Source organism: Moschus berezovskii, chromosome 10 (assembly GCF_049115385.1).
Source record: "Moschus berezovskii isolate FMDL1 chromosome 10, NW_MosBer_1.0, whole genome shotgun sequence".
Classification (NCBI taxonomy): domain Eukaryota; kingdom Metazoa; phylum Chordata; class Mammalia; order Artiodactyla; family Moschidae; genus Moschus; species Moschus berezovskii.
The window spans coordinates 19,403,737-19,423,773 of NC_142469.1; the positions used below are offsets into that span (position 1 = coordinate 19,403,737).

A 20,037-nucleotide genomic window follows, 5' to 3' on the forward strand; every position below is an offset into this window, starting at 1 on the left:
GCCAATGGAATAAAATAAGTAAAACCACAGTAGGTGGTATAAATATTGGAAAGTAAGTGATAAACTACTATTAGTAATAAAAGACATGATAATCTAGCTAGAAAACTAAAGGTGCTTAGATGAAAAACTACTGTAGCTAAGAAGGAAGTTCAACTAAATGGAAAGATACAAAATCAGCATTTAAAAATTAACTACTTCTCTATACTATTGGCATCAATGCTTTTCAAAATTTAAGTGGGGAGGGGGCAATCACATTCCCAGTAGCAACAGAAATTAAATTATAAAGTCCTTAGAAATAAGCTTAATAGAAATAATTAAAGCCTTTATGGCTCAGACAGTAAAGAATCTGCCTGCAATGAGGGAGAACTGGGTTTGATACCTGGGTTGGAAAAATACCCTGGAGGAAGGCATGGCAACGCACCCCAGTACACTTGCCTGGAGAATTCCCATGGACAGAGGAGCCTGGAGGGCTACAATCCATGAATTCACAAAGAGTTGGACATGACTAAGTAGCTAAGGGGAACATATGAAAAAAAAATTACAAAACTTAATGGAAAAAATATAAATTGGCCTGAATAAGGGAGGAAATTTACCACATTCATAGATGAAAATTTCAATGTTTTTAAAATATAAATTCTTTTTCAAATGAATACATAATTTCAATGTAATCCTATTCAAAATCCAACTAGAATTTTTATTAAGTTCTAAGTATATTGTCATCCTGCTTATTTAACTTATATGCAGAGTACATCATGAGAAATGCTGGGCTGGAAGAAGCACAGGCTGGAATCAAGATTGCCGGGAGAAATATCAATAACCTCAGATATGCAGATGACACCACCCTTATGGCAGAAAGTAAAGAGGAATGAAAGAGCCTCTTGATGAAAGTGAAAAAGTTGGCTTGAAGCTCAACATTCAGAAAACTAAGATCATGGCATCTGGTCCCATCAATTCATGGGAAATAGATGGGGAAACAGTGGAAACAGTGTCAGACTTTATTTTGGGGGGCTCTAAAATCACTGCAGATGCTGATTGCAGCCATGAAATTAAAAGACGCTTACTCCTTGGAAGGAAAGTTATGACCAACCTAGATAGCATATTAAAAAGCAGAGACATTACTTTGCCAACCAAGGTCCGTCTAGTCAAGGCTATGGTTTTTCCAGTGGTCACGTATGGATGTGAGAGTTGGACTGTGAAGAAAGCTGATCGCCGAAGAATTGATGCTTTTGAACTGTGCTGTTGGAGAAGACTCTTGAGAGTCCCTTGGAGATCCAACCAGCCCATCCTAAAGGAGATCAATCCTGGGTGTTCATTGAAAGGACTGATGCTAAAGCTGAAACTCCAATACTTTGGCCACCTCATGCAAAGAGTTGACTCACTGGAAAAGACTCTGATGCTGGGAGGGATTGGGGGCATGAGGAGAAGGGGACAACAGAGAATGAGATGGCTGGATGTCATCACCAACTCTGTGGACATGAGTTTGAGTGAACTCCGGGAGTTGATGATGGACAGGGAGGCCTGGCGTGCTGTGATTCATGGGATCGCAAAGAGTCGGACACGACTGAGTGACTGAACTGAACTGACTGAACTGTGGATTGGAAGAGATTGTGAGACAAGCAAAATGAACCACCACCAACCACATCAAAGGCCAGTCTTTATCCAAAGAAGGTGATTTTGGAATTGGAAGGGAGTACTCTATTATGAACTCCTTCTGGAAAACTGAATGATTAATTCTAATAAGTACTCACCCAGTTAGACCAACTGAAAGCAGCACTCAATGAAAAGTGCCCAGATTTAGTCAACAGAAAATGCATAATCTTCCATCAGGGTAATAGAAAACTCCAGGTTTCTTTGATGACCAGGCAATAACAGTTTGGCTAGGAAGTTCTGATTCATTACCTTATTCACCAGATAATGAACCTTCAGATTTCCATTTATTTTAGTCTTTACAAAATTCTGTTAGTGGAAAAAAATTCAATGCCCTGGAAGCCTATAAAAGGTACCTGGAACAGTTCTTTGCTAAAAAAGATAGAAAGTTTTGGCAAGACGGAATTGTGAAGTTGCCTGAAAAAATGTCAGAAGGCAATGGAACAAAATGGTGAACACATTGTTCTATAAAGTTCCATAAAGTGAAAATGAAAAGTGTTTCTCTTATTGTTACCTTAAAGCTGAAGGAACTTTGTGGTCAACCCATTAGATATCAAGCATATTAGAAATCTATAGCAATTAGAACTATGAGATATTAATGTTTAATATAAACAGAACAGAGTCCAGAAACAGACCTACATACAAATGGGAATTTATTATACCATGTACTATTAATAATAAAGATCTTATACTGGCACAAAAACAGACTTCTAGTCAATGGAACAAAATAAAGAGCCCAGAAATAAACCCACCCACCTACACTCAGTTAAGCTGATGAAGAAAAGGCAGTGTTTTCAACAAGCGGTGGTGGCAAAATTGGACAGCTACATGTAAATCAATGAAATTAGAATACTTCTTAACACCAAACACCACAAAAATAATCTCAAAATGGTTTAAGACCTAAATATAGGACATGATACTATTAAACCCCTAGAAGATAACCTAGGCAAAGCATTCTCATATATAAATCATATCAATATTTTCTTAGTTCAGTCTCCCAAGGCAAAAGAAATAAAAGCAAAGATAAACAAAGGGGACATAATCAAACACTAAGCTTTTGCACAGCAAAGGACACCGTCACCAAAATGAAAAGACAACCTATTAAATGGCAGAAAATGTTTGAAAATGATGCAACTGACGAGAGGATAAAATTCAAAATATACAAAGAGCTCATACAATATCAAAAAATACAAACAACCCAGTGAAAAAAATGAGCAGATCTCAATAAGCATTTCTCCAAAGAAGACGTGAAGGCAAAAAGGCACATGAAATGATACCCAACACCTCTAATTTTTAGAAACATGCAAATCAAAACTACATTGAGGTATCACTTCATGCCAGTCAGAATTGCCATCATGAAAAAGCCCACAAACAATAAATGCTGGAGAGGGTGTGGGGAAAGGGGTACCCTCTTGTACTGTTGATGGGAAAGTAAATTGATACAACCACTATGGAGAACAGTATAGAGGGTCCTTAAAAAATTAAAAGTAGAGCTACCTTGTGATCCAGGAATCCCATTACTAGACATATATTCAGAAAAGATGAAAAATCTAATCAAAACGATACATGCACCTCAATGTTCATAGCAGCACTATTTATAATAGCCAAGACATGGAAGCAACCTATGTGTCCATCAACAGATATATATGGGCTTCCTGGGTGGCTCAGCAGTAAAGAATCCACTGTGATGTACAAGACACAGGAGATGCCACAAGTTCAATCCCTTGGTCAGGAAGATCTCCGGGAGGAGGGCATGGCAACCATTCCAGTATTCTTGCCTTGGAGAATCACATGGACAGAGAAGCCTGGCAGGTTACTGTCCACAGGGTTGTAAAGAGTCAGACAAGACTGAAGTGACTGAGCACATATACTTACATACATACAAATATTACTCAGTATGTATATATAAGAAACTGTTAGAAGAAAATATAGGCAAATCTGTGCAACCTTAGAGTCAAGAAAACCATCTGAAATAATATACAAGAAAGCAAAAGTCATAAAAGAAAGTATAGTAAATTTGACTAAAAATGACTAAAATTTTTAAAACCTAAATGACCAAAGCATATTAAAAGTTAGAAGGCAAGCAGCATAAATGACAACAAAGGGTTAGAATTAACAAATCACTTAAAGAAAGAAAAAGCCCAAACTAACTGAAAAATGGGCAAAGGAAATAAATTGGTAATTCACAGAAGAAATAATAAAAATGGTCAAGCTTTATATAAACTGTTTCTCAACCTCATTTTAACAGAGGAAATTAAAATTCAGTGAGTACACTCATACACAGCTGGAGAGAATATAAGTACAAGGACAGCCATTAAGAGGTGATTTTTGCATAACATAGCATCCTAAAATCCTATTGTTAATATCTCCCCCAGAGAGCTACATGCCCAAGGAAGAAAGTATAAGGATCTTCACTGGACTGTTATTTGCAAAAACATTCAAAACAACCTAAATATTCATAACAAGAGGAATGTCTAAATAAATAATTGTGCACTCTTTCTGTGAAATATCATGCTGCAACTTTCTAAAAATAAGGTGGACCTGTAAGTACTGACATGAAAAATTGTCTAAGTCATATTATTAAGTGAAATAATGGAGCCATCATTTATGTTAAAATACATATGCACATAGATGGGGCAACCCCATGGAGAAAAATCTAGAAGCATTGTTAATGGTGACTGTTTCAAGGGAGAGGACTAAGGCAGGGGACATTGGAGAAGGGACTAAGAGATACTTTCGTTTGATCTCGCGTCTGCGCTGCCGCAGCCGGCGTCTCTCACGTCTGTGCCACAGGCTCCGTGCAACCGACCACGCGCAGAAGTGTGGCTGAGAGGAGCTACCCCACGTCCAAGGTAAGGTACAGCAGCTGCGCTTTGCTGGAGCAGCTGTGAAGAGATATACCACGACCAAGGTAAGAGAAACCCAAATAAGACGGTAGGTATTGTGAGGGGGGATCAGAGGGCAGACACGCTGAAATCATAGTCACAGAAAACTAGTTGATCTGATCACATGGACCCCAGCCCTGTCTAACTCAATGAAACTAAGCCATGCCCTGTGGGGCCACCCAAGACGGACGGGTCATGGGGGAAAGGTCTGACAAACTGTGGTCCACTGGAGAAGGGAATGGCAAACCACTTCAGTATACTTGCCTTGAGAACCCCATGAACAGTATGAAAAGGCAAAATGATAGGATATTGAATGAGGAATTCCCCAAGTCGGTAGGTGCCCAGTATACTACTGGAGATCAGTGGAGAAATAACTCCAGAAAGAATGAAGGGATGGAGCCAAAGCAAAACAAATACCCAGTTGTGGATGTGACCAGTGATAGAAGCAAGGTCCGATGCTGTAAAGAGCAATATTGCATAGGAACCTGGAATGTTAGGTCCATGAATCAAGGCAAATTGGAAGTGGTCAAAAAGGAGATGACAAGAGTGAACATAGACATTCTAGGAATCAGTGAACTAAAATGGACTGGAATGGGTGAATTTAACTCAGATGACCATTATATCTACTACTGTGGGCAGGAATCCCTTAGAAGAAATGGAGTAGCCATCATGGTCAACAAAAGAGTCAGAAATGCAGTACTTGGATGCAATCTTAAAAACGAGAGAATGATCTCTGTTCGTTTCCAAGGCAAACCATTCAATGTAAAAGTAATCCAAGCCTATGCTCCAACCAGTAATGCTGAAGAAGCCGAAGTTGAACAGTTCTATGAAGAACTACAAGACCTTTTAGAACTAACACAGAAAAAAGATGTCCTTTTCATTATAGGGGACTGGAATGCAAAAGTAGGAAGTCAAGAAACACCTGGACTAACAGGCAAATTCGGAGAAGGCAATGGCAAGCCACTCCAGTGTGTACTATTGCCTAGAAAATCCCATGGATGGAAGCGCCTGGTAGGCTGCAGTCCGTGGGGTCGCTAAGGGTCGGACACGACTGAGCGACTTCACTTTCACTTTTCACTTTCACACATTGGAGAAGGAAATGGCAACCCACTCCAGTGTTCTTGCCTGGAGAATCCCAGGGACGGGGGAGCCTGGTGGGCTTCCGTCTATGGAGTCACACAGAGTGGGACATGACTGAAGTGACTTAGCAGCAGCAGCAACAGGCAAATTTGGCCTTGGAGCACGAAATGAAGCAGGGCAAAGGCTAATAGAGTTTTGCCAAGAGAACGCACTGGTCATAGCAAACACCCTCTTCCAACAACACAAGAGAAGACTCTACACATGGACATCACCAGATGGTCAACACCGAAATCAGATTGATTATATTCTTTTCAGCCAAAGGTGGAGAAGCTGTATACAGTTAGCAAAAACAAGACCAGGAGCTGACTGTGGCTCAGATCATGAACTCCTTATTGCCAATTCAGACTTAAATTGAACAAAGTAGGGAAAACCACTAGGCCATTCAGCTATGACCTAAATCAAATCCCTTATGATTATATAGTAGAAGTGAGAAATAGAGTTAAGGGACTAGATCTGATAGATAGAGTGCCTGATGAACTATGGACGGAGGTTTGTGACATTGTAAAGGAGACAGGAACCAAGACCATCCCCATGGAAAAGAAATGCAAAAAAGCAAAATGGCTGTCTGAGGAGGCCTTACAAATAGCTGTGAAAAGAAGAGAAGTGAAAAGCAAAGGAGAAAAGGAAAGATATAAGCATCTGAATGCAGAGTTCCAAAGAACAGCAAGGAGAGAAAAGAAAGCCTTCCTCAGCGATCAATGCAAAGAAATAGAGGAAAACAACAGAATAGGAAAAACAAGAGATATCTTCAAGAAAATTAGAGATATCAAGGGAACATTTCATGCAAAGATGGGCTCGATAAAGGACAGAAATGGTATGGACCTAATGGAAGTGGAAGATATTAAGAAGAGGTGGCAAGAATACACAGAAGAACTGTACAAAAAAGATCTTCAGGACCAAGATAATCACAATGGTGTGATCACCCACCTAGAGCCAGACATCTTGGAATGTGAAGTCAAGTGGGCCTTAGAGAGCATCACTATGAACAAAGCTAGTGGAGGTGATGGAATTCCAATTGAGCTATTCAAATCTTGAAAGATGATGCTGTGAAAGTGCTGCACTCAATATGCTAGCAAATTTGGAAAACTCAGCAGTGCCCACAGGACTGGAAAAGGTCAGTCTTCATTCCAATCCCAAAGAAAGGCAATGCCAAAGAATGCTCAAACTACCACACAATTGCACTCATCTCACATGCTAGTAAAGTCATGCTCAAAATTCTCCAAGCCAGGCTTCAGCAATATGTGAACCACGAACTTCCAGATGTTCAAGCAGGTTTTATAAAAGGCAGAGGCACCAGAGATCAAATTGCCAACATCCACTGGATCATGGAGAAAGCAAGAGAATTCCAGAAAAATATCTATTTCTGCTTCATTGACTAGGCCAAAGCCTTTGACTGTGTGGATCACAATAAACTGTGGAACATTCTGAAAGAGATGGGAATCCCAGACCACCTGACCTGCCTCTGGAGAAACCTGTATGCAGGTCAGGAAGCAACAGTTAGAACTGGACATGGAACAACAGACTGGTTCCAAATAGGAAAAGGAGTACATCAAGGTTGTATATTGTCACCCTGCTTATTTAACTTATATGCAGAGTACATCATGAGGCACGCTGGGCTGGAAGAAGCACAAGCTGGAATCAAGATTGCTGGGAGAAATATCAATCACCTCAGACATGCAGATGACACTACCCTTATGGCAGAAAGTGAAGAGGAACTCAAAAACCTCTTGATGAAAGTGAAAGAGGAGAGTGAAAAGGTTGGCTTAAAGCTCAACATTCAGGAAACAAAGATCATGGCATCTGGTCCCATCACTTCATGGGAAATAGATGGGGAAACAGTGGAAACAGTGTCAGACTTTATTTTGGGGGGCTCCAAAATCACTGCAGATGCTGACTGCAGCCATGAAATTAAAAGACGCTTACTCCTTGGAAGGAAAGTTATGATCAACCTAGATAGCATATTAAAAAGCAGAGACATTACTTTGCCAACAAAGGTCTGTCTAGTCAAGGCTATGGTTTTTCCCATGGTCATGTATGGATGTGAGAGTTGGACTGGGAAGAAAGCTGATCGCCGAAGAATTGATGCTTTTGAACTGTGGTGCTGGAGAAGACTCTTGAGAGTCCCCTGGACTGCAAGGAGATCCAACCAGTCCATTCTAAAGGAGATCAATCCTGGGTATTCATTGAAGGACTGATGCTAAAACTGAAACTCCAATACTTTGGCCACCTCATGCAAAGAGTTGACTCACTGGAAAAGACTCTGATGCTGAGAGGGATTGGGGGTGAGAGGAGAAGGGGATGACAGAGAATGAGATGGCTTGATGGCATCACCGACTCGATGGAGGTGAGTTTGAGTGAACTCCGGGAGTTGGTGATGGACAGGGAGGCCTGGCGTGCTGTGATTCATAGGGTTGCAAAGAGTCAGACACGACTGAGCGACTGAACTGAACTAAACTGAACTGGACTCGTTTGATCTATTACGTTCTGATTTTTAACAAGGAGTGAATCTACTCTTGAGGATATTTTAAATGATTTTTAATGTACAATCTATTTTTAATAAGGGTCACAAATGTGGAAGTGATGAAGTTATACTAAATTGTAAACAAAGTTGCTTTAAACCAGTGAAATGACTGGAACAACTGTCATTAAAATCTAGGCTATTTCTTTCTTTATTTAAGCTTTCTTCCTTTCATTTACAGTACTAGAGCATCCAAAGAAACCTCATGTCACACCATATTCTTCACCCTCTGGTCTTAAAAAATGAAAAGTCATCTTGGGTGGGGCTTTATTTTTTGTGGCTGTTTTCGGAATGAGGTTTGAATTACCCACCCAGGATGCTGTGACGAAAGCGCTCTTTCATTTCTAATATGATTCCTCTGTAAGCAACAGTCATCCTCTCAATGCAGTTATAACATGTGAATGTTAATTTAACAGAATATTCCTTCTCAAGCCTTACTTTAATATCCATTGGGAGAAAATTTTTGTAATTTAAGAATGACTTGTTTTTGTAGAATTCTGACTCTCACATTTACTGTTTTTGATAGGGTGTTAAAAAACGGGTTGAATTTGGCTTTTAGTATGAAATGTAAAACCATGAAGGCCAAACATACAAACATTTATTTCTTGATAACCACAAATGGCCTATGATTAAGACAGAACCTGATAATTTAAGGAAAATTAACTTGTCTAAAGTGAGAACAGAGAATAATTCATGAATGTACTCATTTTTCTTTCTCCTTCCCCATTAGTCTACATTGGTCTTTACTCTGACATGTAAACCAGTGGGAAAACATTAACTATGGTCAATGGACTGAATGGATTTATTTAAGAAGAAGTATTTAAAGAACTAAAAGCATCAAATTATCTCCACAACACATATATTGGTCACAGAGACAAAATATAAAATACATCATAAATCTTACTTCTTCCAAAAACCTCATCTCAAGCCCCATAGATATTGAAAGAAACAGCACATATCCAGATTTCAGCAGAGCACAGCAGAGCTTTGGGTCTTTTCAATCAGTAGAGTCTGGATTAGAAATCAGGTATGCCTATTTTCAAAATGACTAAATATGAGAAGATTATGTGCTGGTGTTGCTTTTAACTTAATAGAAGATCCCTGAGAAAGGACGTATCTGAATTTGCTTTGCTGTCTCCAAAGTGCCTATTTACAATACAACACTGTAGGTCCTAAAAATATGTGACAAGTAAATGAATAATGAAAGCAAAATTAAAATTACTAAATATTCAATGGAATTTTAAGAAAAGGAAACTTCTTTACAGTAATAGAAAAGTAATAAGTAGAAAGTTAATTTTTTAAAAATTAAAATGGAAGCACTGAATTTATTATTAACTATTACATTTAAAGGAAAATAATGGAGCCTCTCCTGAAAGCCATTTATAATAATCAATAGCCTAATGTGATATACATGGAAACTGAATGTTAGGAATTTTCCCTGCCTTCATACAACAGTTTCTTGGAGAAATTTTAATCACAACAGCCTCCAAATGGGAAGTTGATTTATTCAAAAAGATCTCAACAAGGACAAGCAAAGGGTTTACGGTCCTTTAATTTCTTTTATATAAGTTAAAACACAGGAATTGAGGAACTTTAAGACTGCTGTGCAGAGTAGGGCATCCGGAGGTTCCCCTGTGATAACAACAATCTTCCTGGTCTTCAACCTCTACAAAGGTACCCTGCTCTACTGAGGTCATTTAAGATGCTTCCTGTTGCTATTTCTAAAGGTGTTTTATGTCCTCTTGCCTTCACTCTCTTCCCTGGGGGCTGTAATCTTTAATTAGAAAAGGTAGGAAAATATTGGAATAATTGTAGAGAAAGTAAAAATACCACCCAGACTGAACTTAGCAATGTGCTGTTTCTTTCAATCTCTATGTTTCAGAAACTTAGAACAGTACCTACCTCTGTACACATATAACTGATGACAACCCGAGCATGTTTCTCTGAGTTTATAAAGATGAGGTGAATGGAAGGTCAGTTTTTCAGGTGTAGCCCTGGTCAACAGGCCCAAGCCCCAAGCATGCCCAAGATATATTTCTGCAGTTATTACATTTATAACTATACTGGTTTCTATTTAAAATTATATAATGCTACATGACAAGTAAAAAAAAAAAAATACCGTCTTGGAGAATATATCTGTTCTTTCTTCCAAATTCAGTAAAATACTCAATAAGAGCTATTTCAATCTTTCTTTTTAAAAAAATGTGTTCTTAAGACATTTTCATGCCAACCATATTACTTATTAGAGAATTTCACCTGATTTACTTAATGCACATTTGGAATGATTAGACATATTTACATTCACATAGAGATTTTAATTTCAAAAACCTATTTATTGTTGAAATACTACAGGCACTGCAAGGAAGCTTACCAGTTTGGTACTGGAAGAACTAGTTTATAGTTAATTTTAACAAAATGTCTTTTTCTCACTAGGCCCAAAATAAAATTTTTTGGCAAAATATATTTTGTGTTCCTCTGAGTATTTGGCCATGATAACAGCTTAATTTTATATGATCCCTATATATATCAAATTGTGTAGAAATGTCTTACCATTTCTATAGTTAACAAAAAATAAAACATAAATATCCTGGATGTGGTGAAAGCTAAACGCTGCTTTTGAAAAAAAAACAAACCCATAATATGTTATAATTAACCAAACTTACCAACTGAGAGAAAAATTCATCTGATTGCTATGGTAACTTTCAAGTGTTGACATATATCCAGAGTCCATCATTCTGAAATAGTTGAGGGACAGTTGGCCACATTTTTGTTCACAAAATGAAAATACTGTGGAGCAGAAAAGAACTCCTTAAGGTAGGACAGTTCAAATTAGAGCATTAGCTATGTGACACAGTTTACAGGCAATAAGTCCACTTTTCACTGACAGATGGATATAGGTTCATTTACTTCACAGGAATACTAAAATTTTGCATGTGCATGCTACGTCGCTTCAGTCATGTCCAACTCACTGCGACGCTATGGACTGTAGCCCTCTGGGCTTCTCTATCCATGGGATTCTCCAGGCAAGAATACTGGAGTGGGTTGCCATGCCCTCCTCCAGGGGCTCTTCCTGACCCAGGGATTTAACCAGCATTGCATTGGCAGGCAGATTCTTTCCCTCTGGGCCACCAGCCCATACTAAGTTCAATAACTAACAAACATAAAACACTGGAAAAGTTAATATATTTTAGTGAATTTCTTTTCTGTAGTTTCTAGGGGTAAGCTTTCTGAGAATCCATCATATTCCAAATTACTCAATTTTTAAGCCACTTGCAGCATAAGCAGCTGAATTATATCCTGTATTTACTAAGCATCCACTCCACATAGTCTAGCCATATGTCAAGTTTCTATGGGAAAACAAAGGAGATACATCTCTGCTTTCAAGAACTTCCAATCAAATAGGAATATAAAACAACAAGGTGAAAATGAGCAAACAAACAAGAAGGTACAAAATCAAATACAAAATGGAAAACAATTACTTGCCAAAATGTGTAGACCAGACAAAAAGTGCCATTAAGGAACAAAGGTAAGGAATCAGAAAGTCCTATTTATTACAAAGGAAAGTGTGAGGTGTAAGTTTTTTCTGGGGTTTTTTTGTAGGTTTCTTTTTTTTTTTACTGAAATATAGTTGATTTACAATGTTGTGCCTATCTCTGCTGGACAGCAGTGACTCAGTTATACACACATATACCATAAAAAAGAATGAAATAATGCCATTTGCAGCAACATGGATGCAACTAGAGATTATCTTACTAAGTGAAGTAACTCAGAAAGAGAAAGACAAATACCATATGAAAATCAGCTTTTGGTTTGGGTTTTTTAATAGACTTTGAAAGATGAACATTTAAAGAGATACTGTATGTATGACTGAGTCCCTTCACTGTTCAACTGAAACTATCACAACACTGTTAATCAGATATACCCCAATATAAACTAAAAGTTTAAAGTAAACAAATAAAGAAATACAAACACCAAAGGATTTAAGTAACATGTTCACCAAGACTGGTGCTTGCTAGTAAAATGGCACGTTACCTCACAAGCAAATCTCTTGTTCTGCCAAGGTCCCACTGGAAGCTAAGTTAGAACTAGCCATATTTGCCTTGAGAACCCCATGAACAGTATCAAAAAAAAAAAAGTCATATTTAGGATTCAACAAATATTATTGTTGGAATATGACAGAATGTTCTGGTTGCATTTATTAGACGATAGAACTCAACTGGAAGGAAAGAAATGGCCTACACTGTTCTGTTTCATGAAGATTTGAATACCAACTGAGTTCAGATCAGCTAAAGAGATGAGCTTTTTCAACCAGAGGCAATTTCATCTCTCAAAGTTTATTTTTTTAATGTCTGAAGACATTTTTGGTTGTCACAACTTAGAGTGGGAAGTGCTACTGGTATATTTTGGGTAAAAACCAAGGATACACAAACATCCTACAACACACACGACAAACCTCCACAACAATGTATCCCTATGGCTGATATGTATATGTATCCCTATGGCTGATTCATGTTGATGTTTGGCAGAAACCAACAAAATTCTGTAAAACAATTATCCTTCAATTAAAAAATAACTAAAATTTTTAAAAAAGGAAAAAAAAGATTTATCCAACACAAAATGTCCATTGCTTTGAGGTTGAGACAAACTGAGCTAGACCACAAGGGCAATCAATGGGGAGATGTCCTATCAGTTTATGCAACAAAACAGGCTGGATGACGATAAAGAAAAAAAAAATGATGGTACAGTTATGAAGGATAGAATCATGTGGAAATCCAAACTTAAGGTACAGCCTTCTTGTGTCATTAAAGTTATAATGCCGGTGTCAAAGATTTTGGAGAGGCATTAAAAAAATGTTTTGTGATGCAAGAATGTATAGTAGGGAAAAGACAGCCTCTTTAAAAAATGATGTTGGAAAACCTGGATAGCCACGTGCAAAAGAATGAAACTGGACCACTTTCTTATACCATACCCCAAAATTAACTCAAAGTGGATTAAAGACTTAATATAAGACCTGAAACCTCTTCTTCTAGAAGAAAGAGGCAGTGACATTTATTGACGAGGCTGTATTTGCCCCATTGTATATTCTTAACTCCATTGTCAAAAATAAGGTACCCAGAGGTGCATGGGTTTATTTCTGGGCTTTCTATCTTGTTCCATTGATCTACATATCTGTTTTGGTGCCAGTACCATACTGTCATTATGACTGTAGCTTTGTAGTGTAATCTGAAGTCAGGAAAGTGGATTCTTTCAGCTCCATTCTTCTTTCTCAAGACTACTTTGGCTATTTGGGATCTTTTGTGTTTCCATATGAATTGGGAAATTTTTTGTTCTAGTTCTGTGGAAAATGCCCTTGGTAATTTGATAGGGATCACATTGAATCCATAGATCACATTTGGTAGTATAGTCACTTTCATAATATTGATTCTTCCTACTGATTGCAGCCATGAAATGAAAAGACGCTTACTCCTTGGAAGGAAAGTTATGAGCAACCTTGATAATATATTAAAAAGCAGAGACATTACTTTGCCAACAAAGGTCCATCTAGTCAAGGCTATGGTTTTTCCCATGGTCATGTATGGATGTGAGAGTTGGACTGTGAAGAAAGCTGATCGCTGAAGAATTGATGCTTTTGAACTGTGGTGTTGGAGAAGACTCTTGAGAGTCCCTTGGACTTCAAGGAGATCCAACCAGTCCATTCTGAGGGAGATCGATCCTGGGTGTTCATTGGAAGGACTGATGCTAAAGCTGAAACTGCAATACTTTGGCCACCTCATGCGACGAGTTGACTCACTGGAAAAGACTCTGATGCTGGGAAAGGTTGGGGGTGGGAGGAGAAGGGGACGACCAAGAATGAGATGGCTGGATGGCATCACCGACTCTGTGGACATGAGTTTGAGTGAACTCCGGGAGTTGGTGATGGACAGGGAGGCCTGGCGTGCTGTGATTCATGGGGTCGTGGAGAGTTGGACACGACTGAGCGACTGAACTGAACTGAATTGAACTGAACCAGGAACATGGAATATCTCTCCATCTGTTTATGTCATCTTTGATTTCTTTCATGAATGTCTTATAATTTTCTGTGTACAGTTCTTTTGTCTCCTTAGGTAAGTTTATTCCTAGATATTTAATTCTTTTTGTTGCAATGGTGAATGGGATTGATTCCTTAAATTCTTTTTCTGATTTTTCATTGTTAGTATATAGAAATGCAAGTGATTTATGTGTATTGATTTTGTATCTTGCAACTCCGTTAAATTCACAGATTAGCTCTAATAATTTTCTGATACTGTCTTTAGGGTTTTCTATGTAGAGTATCATGTCATCCTCAAACAGTGAGTGAGAGCTTTACTTCTTCTTTTCCAGTCTGGATTCCTTTCTTTCTTTTTCTTCTGATTGCTGTAACTAGGACTTCCAGAACTCTGTTCAACAATAGTGGTGAAAATGGACACCCTTGTCTTGTTCCTGATCTTGGAGGGAATGCTTTCAATTTTTCATCATTGAGAATAATGCTTGCTGTAGACTTGTCACATACGACCTTGACTATGTTGAGGTAGGTTCCTACTATGCCATTTTTTGAAGAGTTTTAATCATAAATGGGTGCTGAATTTTGTCAAAGGATTTTTCTGCAAATATTGAGATTATCATATGGTTTTTATCTTTCAATCTGTTAATATGGTATATCACATTGATTTGAGTATATTGAAGAATCCTTGCATCCCTGGAATAATCCAAACTTGATCATGGTATATGAGCTTTTTGATGTGTTGCTGAATTCTGTTTGCTTAAATTTTGTTGAGGCTTTTTGCATCTATGTTCATCAGTGATGTTGGCCTGTAGTTTTCTTTTTTTGTGTTGTCTTTGTCTGGTTTTGGTATCAGGGTGATGGTGGCCTCGTAGAATGAGTTTGGAGGTGTTCCTTCCTCTGCCATTTTTGGAAAGAGTTTTAGAAGGATAGGCATTAGCTCTTCTCTAAATGTTTGGTAGAATTCTCCTGTGAAGTCATCTGGTCCTGGGCTTTTGTTTCTTGGGGAGATTTTTGATCACAGCTTCAATTTCAGTGCTTGTAATTGGGTTGTTCATAATTTCTAGTTCTTCCTAGTTCAGCTTTGGAAGACAGAACTTTTCTAAGAATCTGTCCATTTCTTCCAGACTATCTATTTTATTCCCACATAGTTGTTCATAATAGTCTCTTATAATCCTTTGTATTTCTGCATTGTCTGTTGCAACCTTTCCTTTTTCATTTCTAATTTTGTTGACTTGATTCTTCTCTCTTTATTTCTTGATGAGTCTGGGTAAAGCTTTGTCAATTTTGTTTATCTTCTCAAAGAACAGCTTTCAGTTTTATTAATTTTTACTATTGTTTCTTTCATTTTTTTTTAATTTATTTCTGCTCAGATCTTTATGATTTCTTTCCTTCTACTAATTTGGGGGGGTTTCTGTTCTTTTTCCAGTTGCTTTAGGTGTAAATTTTCTTGTTTCTTGAGGTAGGATTGTATTGCTATAAACTTCCCTCTTAGAACTGCTTTTGCTGAATCCCATAGGTTTTGAGTTGTTGTGTTTTCATTGTCATTTGTTTCTAGAAATTTTTTATTTCCCTTTTTGATTTCTTCAGTAAAATTTTGGTTATTTAGAAATGTCTTGTTTAATCTCCATATGTTTGTGTTTCTTACATTTTTTTTCTTGTAATTGATACCTAGTCTCATAGCATTGTGGTAGAAGATCCTTGATCTGATTTCAATTTTCTTAAATTTATTGAGGTTTGATTTGTGACCTAAGATGTGGTATCTCCTGGAGAATGTTCCATGTGCACTTGAGAAGAAGGTGTATTCTTCTGCATTGGATGGAATGTCCTGAAGATATCAATGAGATCCATATCATCTAAAGTATCATTTAAGACTTGTGTTTCCTTATTAATTTTGTTTTGATGATCTGTCCATTGGTGTGAGTGGGGTTTTAAAGTCTCCTACTATTACTGTGTTACAGTCAATTTCTCCTTTTATGTCTGTTAATGTTTGTCTTATGTATTGAGGTACTCCTATGTTGGGTGCATAGATATTTACAATTGTTCTGTCTTCCTCTTGGATTGATCCCTTGATTATCATGTAGTGTCCTTCCTTATCTCTTGTAATCTTCTTTATTTTAAGGTCTATTTTGTCTGATATGAGGATTGCTACTCCAGCTTTCTTTTGCTTCCCATTTGCATGGAATATATTTTTCCATCCTCTCACTTTTAGTCTATATGTGTCTTTGGGTCTGAAGTGGATTTCTTGTAGACAGCATATATACATGTCTTGTTTCTGTATCTTTCAGCAAATCTGTGTCTTTTGGTTGGAGCATTTAACCCATTTACATTTAAAGTAATTATTGATGTATATATTCCTATTGCCATTTTCTTAATTGTTTGGGGTTGATTTTGTAGATCTTTTTCCTTCTCGTGTATTTCTTGACTATATAAGTCCCTTTAACATTTGTTGTAAAGCTGGTTTGGTGGCACTGAATTCTCTTAACTTTTTCTTGTCTGAAAAGCTTTTTATTTCTCCATCAGTTTTGAATGAGATCCTTGCCAGGTACAGTAATCTTAGTTGTAGATTTTTTCCTTTCAGTACTTTAAATATATCCTGCCATTCCCTTCTGGCCTGCAGAGTTTCTGCTGAAGGTTCAGCTGTTAAGCATATGGGGTTTCCCTTGTATGTTACTTGCTGCTCCTCCCTTGTTGCTTTTAATATTCTTTCTTTGTGTTTAGTCTTTGTTAGTTTGATTAGTAGAAGTTATGACCAACCTAGATAGTATATTAAAAAGCAGAGACATTACTTTGCCAACCAAGGTCCGTCTAGTCAAGGCTATGGTTTTTCCCGTGGTCATGTATGGCTGTGAGAGTTGGACTGTGAAGAAAGCTGATCGCCGAAGAATTGATGCTTTTGAACTGTGGTGCTGGAGAAGACTCTTGAGAGTTTCTTGGACTGCAAGGAGATCCAACCAGTCCATTCTAAAAGAGATCAATCCTGGGTGTTCATTGGAAGGACTGATGCTAAAGCTGAAACTCCGATACTTTGGCCACCTCATGCGACGAGTTGACTCACTGGAAAAGACTCTGATGCTGTGAGGGATTGGGGGTGAGAGGAGAAGGGGACGACAGAGAATGAGATGGCTGGATGGCATCACCGACTCGATGGACATGAGTTTGAGTGAACTCCAGGAGTTGGTGATGGACAGGGAGGCCTGGCGTGCTGTGACTCATGGGGTCGCAAAGAGTCGGACACGACTGAGCGACTGAACTGAACTGAACTGGAGTTTGATTAGTATGTGTCTTGGCATGTTTCTCCTTGGGTTTATCCTGTATAGGACTCTTTGTGCCTCTTGGACTTGATTGACTATTTCCTTTTCCATGTTGGGGAAATTTTCAACTATAATCTCTTCAGAAATTTTCTCATACCCTTTCTCTTTCTCTTCTTCTTCTGGGACCCCTATAATTCAAATGTTGGTGCATTTGATTTTGTCCCAGAGGTCTCTGAGGCTATCCTCAGTTCTTTTCATTCTTTTTTACTTTATTCTGCTCTTCAGAAGTTATTTCCATCATTTTGTCTTCCAGCTCACTGATTCATTCTTCTGCTTCAGATATTTTGCTATTGATTTCTTCTAGAGTATTTCTAATTTCAGTAATTGTGTTGTTTGTATGTTTATTCTTTGATTCTTCTAGGTCTTTGTTAATTGATTCTTGCATTTTCTCCATTTTGTTTTCAAGGTTTTTGATCATCTTTACTATCATTATTCTGAATTCTTTTTCAGGTAGTTTGCCTATTTCCTCTTCGTTTATTTGGACTTCTACGTTTCTAGTTTGTTCCTTCATTTGTGTAGTACTTCTCTGCCTTTTCATTATTTTTTTTAACATATTATGTTTGAGGTCTCCTTTTCCCAGGCTTCAAGGTTGAATTCTTTCTTCCTTTTGGTTTCTGCCCTCCTAAGATTGGTCCAGTGGTTTGTGTAAGCTTCATATAGGGTGAGATTTATGCTGAGTTTTTGTTTGTTTTTTTATTTGTTTGTTTTTCCTCTAATGGGCAAGGCTGAGTGAGGTGGTAATCCTGTCTGCTGATGATTGGGTTTGTATTTTTGTTTTGTTTGTTGTTTAGATGAGGCATCCTGCACAGGGTACTACTGGTGGTTGGGTGATGCTTGGTCTTGTATTCAAGTGGTTTCCTTTGTGTGAGTTCTCACTATTTGATACTCCCTAGGATTAGTTCTCTGGTAGTCTAGGCTCCTGGAGTCAGTTCTCCCACTCCAAAGGCTCAGGGCTTGATCTTTGGTCAGGAATGATGATTCCACAAGTGGTTTGTTACAGCATTAAGTGAGATTAAAACAAATATCCCAAAACAAGTAACAAAAAAATGAACCCCAGACAAATGGCAGTTACAAAATCAGGCAAATAATAATTAAAATAATGGAATATACACATATACATATACACCCATGAACAAAATCAAAACAGTCCAACAAAAATAAAGTACAGTAGATTGATCCAGTGAACAAAGGAAATCAAAAATTATATTTACCAGTTAAGAACAAAACTAACTGAAGCACAAACTGGAAAACAAAACCAAAGCAAGGTGCCAAGTGAGTAATAAAGCAATGAAAACAAAGCTAACAAATATGTTGAAAGGAAAGAAAGAATAGTTATCAAAGTTAAACAGAGGTAGATAAAGAAGATTTATATACATTAAAGATTAACTGCAAGGGGAAAAGAACAGTAGGAAAAGCAGACAGAGGAATATATGTAGAAAAAAATAATAGGCTTAAAAATTAAAATTAAAAAAAAGAGAAAAGAATAAATGGAAAACTCCACAGAACTGCAAAAGCCCAGTGTAGAGGCAGAGGTTTATAACAACAATAAAAAATGTGACTGAGAAAGAAAAGAAAAAAAGATCAAAGGCTTAATTAGATTTCACAGTGCCAATAAAACTGACAACTAAGACAGAGTGGGGGTGGGGTAGGAAAAAGAAAAAGAAAAACAATCCAAAAGAATCCATAGAACAAGTGACAACATCAGAATAATAAATGTTTTTCTTGGGTCACTGCTGTCGGAGTCCTCTCCCTCACTGGGAGTCACAGTCCACCTCACCTCCCTAGGATGCCCTCCAACACTGTGCTGCTCTCTGGACCTTCTGTGGAGGCAGTTCAGATTCTAATCTGGTCCTACTCATGTGTGTTCTTGCTGCCAATGTCCACAGCCATCAGAACTAGGATGCTTTCTTTTGTGGGAGCTCTTAATGATCTTTTATATATTCCATAGACAGGAGTCTGCCTAGTTGATCGTGTGGATTTAACCTGCAGCTGGTGGGAAGGTTTTGGGTCTTCTTCCTTAGCAACACTGCCCCTGGATTTCAATTGTGGTTTTATTTCCATCTCTGCATGTGGGTCATCCATTGGGGTTTGCTCTTGAGGCTGCCCTGGAGGACTTGGGTTTGCCCCTGTGAGGGCCAGTTGTAGAGGTGGGTCAGCTGCTGGGGTCACAGGGGTTCTGGCAGCACCAGGTACTCAGGGGGGTTGCTGGCTAGGGCAGCAGGAAATATAGTGCTCTAGAAGGGTATGGCAACAAGTATTGGCCAATATGCTCCAGTATTCTTGCCTGGAGAGCAACCCCTCCCTGACAGAGAAGCCTGGCAGGCCACAGTCTACAGGGTCACAAAGAGTTGGACACTACCAATGAGACCCTGTGTGCATAGATGCAAGTCTCTTTTTGCCTGTGGCAGCTCTGCCCCAGTGAGAATTGAGCATGAAGGTGGCGCAGATGCTTGCTTGCGGGAATCTTGGCAGTACCAAGTGTGCCAGGACACAGACTGCCTCCACTGCAGAAGT

General features: G+C 38.2%; 1 protein-coding gene across 5 annotated transcripts in view; it reads right to left on the reverse strand.

Moving 5' to 3' along the window:
- The window catches only part of FILIP1 (filamin A interacting protein 1), a 338,049-nt gene that overhangs the window by 192,910 nt on the left and 125,102 nt on the right, over positions 1-20,037 (reverse strand). The window contains exon 2 of one of the 5 annotated variants that reach the window (XM_055433259.2): positions 10,854-10,977. The exons of the other annotated variants lie outside the window; for them this stretch is intronic. The gene's annotated coding sequence lies outside the window, so the exon portion shown is untranslated. The remainder of the gene's footprint in view (positions 1-10,853; positions 10,978-20,037) is intronic. 5 annotated transcript variants of the gene reach the window in all.